The sequence below is a fragment of the Bombina bombina genome, chromosome 1 (assembly GCF_027579735.1).
Source record: "Bombina bombina isolate aBomBom1 chromosome 1, aBomBom1.pri, whole genome shotgun sequence".
Classification (NCBI taxonomy): Eukaryota; Metazoa; Chordata; class Amphibia; order Anura; family Bombinatoridae; genus Bombina; species Bombina bombina.
Window position 1 is genome coordinate 1,042,419,106 of NC_069499.1, and position 7,230 is coordinate 1,042,426,335.

Here is a 7,230-nt window from a genome sequence, read left to right on the forward strand (position 1 = left end):
ATTTAGCTGCATTGTGAACAAATGCTGGAATGGGTGATATCAACCCCTCCCTTTTTGTTCTGAAACACAGACTTGTAGAACAAAAGAAATACACTTGTAAAACTCAGGATGTCCTGATCTTTCGTCTATGTAAGAAAAGTTACCAGGTAATGATCCCATGTGCAGATAAGACATACTGTCTAATGAATCTTTGAAGCCCAAGTATATGCAAAGAAGAACTGGTTTACATGAAAATTACTATTCACACTTCAGTGCAAATTGGGATATACTGAGCTACATAAACATCTTCCCAGACAAACTGGCAATGTAAATCTTGGTTTAAAAAAGGAGAAATTAGAACTTCATGTAAAATGAATTGTGTAATTGTCAAATGTTCCATTTATACTCAGATCATATTAAAACAATATCTGTATATGTATTGATCTGAAAAATATACCATGTTGGATGAATGTCTGCTAAATTAAATATAAATAAAAGCTACATTGGTGGATTTAAAATGTCTACTCATTTCAAAATGAATAACATTGTTTCTTTCCTTTCAGAAACCAGTGTTGTCCAATGAAATATATCATATCTGTGTTTTCATGCATTCAAAATAACCTTAGCAAGATATGCACTTAAAGGGATACTAAACCCAATTTTTTTATTTCATGATTCAGATAGAGCATGAGATTTTAAGCACCTTTCTAATTTACTCCTATTAGCAATTTTCTTTGTTCTCATGCTATCTTGATTTGAAAAAGCAGTACTGTAAGCTTTAGAGCCAGACCATTTTTTGTTCAGCACATGGGTAGCACTTGCTGATTTGTGGCTAAATGTAGCAAACCAATCAGCAGCTCTACCAAGGTGCTGAACTAAAAAATGGGCCGGCTCCTAACCTTTTATTACTGCTTTTTCAAATCAAGATAACATGAGAACAAAGAAAAATTGATAATAGGAGTAAATTAAAAAGTTGCTTAAAATTGCATGCTCTATCTGAATCATGAAAGAATCACTGAGGGGTTAGTATCCCTTTAATCAGAATATGAACTGAAATATTAAAGGGACCGTAAACACCAGATTTTTTGTTGTTTAAAAAGATTATCCCTTTATTACCCATTCCCCTGTTTTGCATAACCAACACTGTTATATAAATACACATTTTACTGCTGGGATTACCTTGTATCTAAGCCTCTGAAAACTGCCTCCTTATTTCAGTTCTTTTGACAGACTTTCATTTCAGCCAATCAGTGCTCACTCCAGGCTAACTTCACGTGCATGAGCTCAATGTTATCTATATGAAACACATGAACTAACACCCTCTAGTGGTCAAAATGCATTCAGATTAGAGGCAGTCTTCAAGGTCTAAGAAATTAGCATATGAACCTCCTAGAATTCGTTTTCAACTAAGAATACCAAGAGAACAAAGCAAAATTAATGATAAAAGTTAATTGGAAAGTTGTTTAAAATTACATCATGAATGGGTTTTTTTGGACTTGACTGTCCCTTTAATTAAATTCATGCTAAAAGTATTAAAATCCCCTCATAAAAATGTGATTTTAAATACATCTCTTAAAATATTATAAGTAGAATTGTATGAAATGCATCAGATAGGTATATTATGTAGATTTAAGGTTGTGCATAAACCTAATATCTGAGTTTATAGGAGTTGTGTGTATATATATATATATATATATATATATATATATATATATATATAATGTTTGTAGGAATATTTTAAAAGATATACTCATGTTTAGTATGAAAATAATCAGATTAAATAGTACTATATGGTCCCATATATGCTGAACATATAATTTATTAAAGGGCCAGTAAACCTAAAAAATAATGTTATATAATTCTGCACATTGTGCAGAATTATATAACTATATTAGCGTTAGCTTTATGGAATCTAATATTGCCTGTGAATTTTTATAAAAAAAATACTTTTTTAGACCGGCTCTCTATGCTCTTCTGAGCAGGTCTGTTTTTAATCACAGAGTGTATCTGGCCAGCTGTCTAGTCACAGCCCGGCCCGATTGTGCCATCTGTCAGACAGAGCAGGAGCGAGCTGCACTGAGTGTAATGGTCGGGCCAGGCTGTGACTAGACGGCTGGCCAGATGCGCTCTGTGATAAAAACAGACCCGCTTAGAAGAGCACAGAGAGCGGGTCTGAAAAACAGTCTTTTTTTTATAAAAAATCACAGGCAATATTACATTGCTTAAAGCTAACATAATTATTTTTTAGGTTTACTGGCCCTTTAATATCAGGAAATAGTAAGTATATTACAGATACATTTGGATATAATAATGTGCTAACAAAGCCGTTTTTCCTGCTCATGTTGCCCTCTGGTGGTTTATGCGGGAATTACAGCCAAATGGGTTGAAGTATCAAATAACCATATGTCTTTCCAGTAAGCAAATGAGATGTTAAAGGGACAGTCAACACCAGAATTTTTGTTGTTAAAAAAGAAAGTTAATCCCTTTATTACCCATTCCCCAGTTTTGCATAACCAACACAGTTATAATAATACACGTTTTACCTCTGTAATTATCTTGCATCTAAGCTTCTGCTGACTGCCCCCTTATTTCAGTTCTTTTGACAGACATGCAGTTTAGCCAATCAGTGCTCACTCCTAGGTCACTTTACGTGCATGAGCTCAATGTTATCTATATGAAACATGTGAACTAATGCCCTCTAGTGGTCAAAATGTATTCAGATTAGAGGCAGTCTTCAAGGTCTAAGAAATTAGCATATGAACCTCCTAGTTTTAGCTTTCAACTAAGAATACCAAGAGAACAAAACAAAATTGGTGATAAAAGTAAATTGGGAAGTTGTTTAAAATTAGCATATGAACCTCCTAGTTTTAGCTTTCAACTAAGAATACCAAGAGAACAAAGCAAAATTGGTGATAAAAGTAAATTGGGAAGTTGTTTAAAATTGCATGCCCTATTTAAAACATGAAAGTTTTTTTTTGGACTTGACTGTGCCTTTAAGCTCCGAAGGGCCTATCATAGACGAGCACCAATGGTGCGTATCCAAATATTCACCAATAATTACTAAATATATGCAGGCTTATCACTGGATAAAAGCTCACGCAAGAGGAAAGAAAGAGGTCTTTGCTGGAATTATGACTGACTCACAACTGCTGCCTTTGGAGCACAGTCTCTATAAAGCAAAATTGGGCTAAGTTTCTTTTTCCATAATTGCAAATACCTTTCTTATTTATGAGGTGAACAGATTTATCTGAAAAAGCTGAAAATTCTCATACTGGCTTATGTGGTAATGTATATGGTGATTAATTTAATATTTTAAAGCAAATACATTCATTGTTGCTACAGTTTAATTGAAGCTAGTGATTTAAAGAGGTACTTTGTATTTTAAATCTATGTTCCACAGCCGGGTGTAGTTTAAAAATAATAATTTTGATGCCAAGTAATTTTATTTGCTAGAAAAGGAAATTTATGCTTACCTGATAAATTGATTTCTTCCACGATACGACGAGTCCATGGATTCATCCTTGTGGGATATTATCCTCCTGCTAACAGGAAGTGGCAAACAGCACCACAGCAGAGCTGTATATATATATAGCTCCTCCCTTTTCTCCACCCCCAGTCATTCGACCGAAGGTATAGGAAGAGAAAAGAAAAGCTAAAAGGTGCAGAGGTGACTGAAGTTTTGAAAACAAAAATATAATCTGTCTAAAATGACAGGGAGGGCCGTGGACTCGTCGTATCATAGAAGAAATCAATTTATCAGGTAAGCATAAATTTCCTTTTCTTCTACTAGATACGTCGAGTCCACGGATTCATCCTTACTTGTGGGATACAATACCAAAGCAACAGGACACGGATGAACGGGAGGGACAAGACAGATACCTAAACAGAAGGCACCACTGCTTGAAGAACTTTTCTCCCAAAAATAGCCTCAGAAGAAGCAAAAGTATCAAATTTGGAAAATTTGGAAAAGGTATGAAGGGAGGACCAAGTCACAGCCTTACAAATCTGTTCAACAGAAGCATCATTTTTAAAAGCCCATGTGGAAGCCATGGCTCTAGTAGAATGAGCCGTAATTTTTTCAGGAGGCTGCTGTCCAGCAGTCTCTTATGCCAAACGGATGATGCTTTTCAGCCAAAAAGAAAGAGAGGTAGCTGTAGCTTCTTGACCCCTACACTTTCCAGAATAAACAACAAATAGAGAAGATGTTTGACGGAAATCCTTGGTCGCTGGTAAGTAAAGCTTCAAGGCCCGAACCACGTCCAAATTATGTAACAGAAATTCCTTTTTAGACAAAGGATTAGGACACAAGGAAGGAACAACAATTTCCTGATTAATATTCTTATTTGAAACAACCTTAGGAAGGAATCCATGTTTAGTACGCAACACCACCTTATCAGAATGGAATATAAGATAAGGAGAATCACATTGTAACGCAGAAAGCTCAGACACCCTTCGAGCAGAAGAGATAGCAACTAAGAACAAAACTTTCCAGGATAAAAGCTTAATATCCTTGGAATGCATAGGTTCAAACGGAACCCCTTGAAGAACATTGAGAACTAAATTCAAACTCCATGGCGGAGCAACAGGTTTAAACACAAGCTTGATTCTGACTAAAGCCTGACAAAAAGACTGAACGTCTGGGACATCCGCCAGACGCCTGTGTAGTAAAATTGACAAAGCAGAAATTTGTCCCTTTAAGGAACTAGCTGATAATCCCTTCTCCAATCCTTCTTGGAGAAAGGACAAAATCCTAGGAATCCTAACCCTACTCCATGAGTAGCCCTTGGATTTGCACCAATAAAGATATTTACGCCATATCTTATGGTAAATTTTCCTAGTGACAGGCTTTCGAGCCTGAATCAAGGTATCAATGACCGACTCAGAGAATCCCCGCTTAGATAAAATCAAGCGTTCAAACTCCAGGCAGTCAGCTACAGATAATTTAGATTTGGATGCTGGAACGGACCTAGGATGAGAAGGTCCTGTCTCAATGGCAGTTTCCACGGTGGCAGAGATGACATGTCCACTAGATCTGCATACCAAGTCCTGCGTGGCCACGCAGGCGCTATCAGGATTACTGAAGCCCTCTCCTGTTTGATCCTTGCAATCAGACGAGGTAGGAGAGGAAATGGAGGAAACACATAAGCCAGGTTGAACGACCAAGGTACTGCTAGAGCATCTATCAGTACGGCTTTGGGATCCCTTGATCTGGACCCATAACAAGGAAGTTTGCATTCTGACGAGATGCCATCAGATCCAATTCCGGTGTGCCCCATTGACGGATCAATGCTGCAAACACCTCCGGATGGAGCTCCCACTCCCCCGGATGAAAAGTCTGACGACTTAGAAAATCCGCTTCCCAGTTCTATACTCCTGGGATATAGATTGCTGATAGATGGCAAGAGTGAGCCTCCGCCCATCGGATTATCTTTGAAACCTCTATCATCGCTAGAGAACAGTATGCTACTGTCGTGATATTGTCCGACTGGAATCTTATGAATTTGGCCAAAGCAAACTGAGGCCACGTCTGAAGCGCGTTGAATATTGCTCTCAATGCCAGAATATTGATTGGTAGGAGAGACTCCTCCTGAGTCCAAACACCCTGAGCCTTTAGGGAATTCCACACTGCACCCAAGCCCAAGAGGCTGGCGTCCGTCGTCACTATTACCCATGCTGGCCTGCGGAAGCACATGCCCTGGGACAGATGATCCTGTGACAACCACCAGAAGAGAGTCTCTGGTCTCTTGATCCAGATTTATCTGAGGAGATAAATTCGCATAATCCCCATTCCACTGTCTGAGCATGCACAGCTGCAGTGACCTGAGATGAAAGCGTGCAAACGGAACGATGTCGATTGCCACTACCATTAATCCAATGACCTCCATGCACTGAGCCACTGATGGCCGGAGAAGGGACTGAAGTGCTCGGCAAGTATTTAGAATCTTTGGCTTTCTGACCTCTGTCAGAAATAATTTCATGTCTACCGAGTCTATAAGAGTTCCCAGAAATGGAACTCTTGTTAGTGGAACTAGTGAACTCTTTTCTATATTCACTTTCCAACCGTGATTTCATAGAAAAGCCAACACGATGTCCGTGTGAGATTTGGTTAGATGGTAAGTTGACGCCTGAATCAAAATATCGTCCAGATAGGGCGCCACTGCTATGCCCTGCGGCCTTAGAACCAACAGAAGGGACCCTAGCACCTTTGTGAAGATTCTGGGAGCTGTGGCCAATCCGAAAGGAAGGGCCACAAACTGATAGTGTTTGTCCAGGAAGGTGAACCTGAGAAACTGGTGATGATCCTTGTGGATAGGAATGTGAAGATACGCATCCTTCAAGTCCACGGTGGTCATATATTGACCTTCCTGGATCATTGGTAAAATTGTTCATATGGTCTCCATCTTGAACGATGGGACTCTGAGAAATTTGTTTAGACATTTGAGATCTAAAATCGGTCTGAAGGTTCCCTCTTTTTTGGGAACCACAAACAGATTTGAGTAAAACCCCTGTCCCTGTTCTAGGTTTGGAACTGGACAAATTACACCTATGGTATAGAGGTCTTCTACACAGCGTAAGAACGCCTCTCTTTTTGTCTGGTCTACAGACAAACGTGAAAGATGAAATCTCCCTCTTGGGAGAAAATCCTTGAATTCTAGTCGATACCCCTGGGTCACAATTTCTAATGCCCAGGGATCCTGAACATCCCTTGCCCAAGCCTGAGCGAAGAGAGAAAGTCTGCCCCCTACTAAATCCGCTCCCGGATCGAGGGCTGCCCCTTCATGCTTTCTTGGTAGCAGCAGCGGGCTTCTTAGCCTGTTTACCTTTATTCCAGGTCTGGTTAGGTCTCCAGACTGACTTGGATTGTGCAAAATTCCCCTCCTGCTTTGTGGCGGAGGAGGAAGTAGAGGGTCCGCCTTTAAAGTTTTGAAAGGAACGAAAATTATTTTGTTTAGCCCTCATCTTAACAGTCTTGTCCTGAGGAAGGGCGTGACCTTTACCTCCAGTAATGTCGGAAATGATTTCCTCTAGTTCAGGCCCGAATAGGGTCTTACCTTTAAAAGGAATAGCTAAAAGCTTAGATTTTGATGACACATCAGCAGACCAAGACTTGAGCCATAACGCTCTACGCGCAAAAATGGCAAAGCCTGCATTATTTGCCACTAATGTAGCCATTTGAAAAGTGGCATCGGTAATAAAAGAATTAGCAAGCTTGAGAGCCTTAATTCTATCCAAAATATCATCTAACGGGGT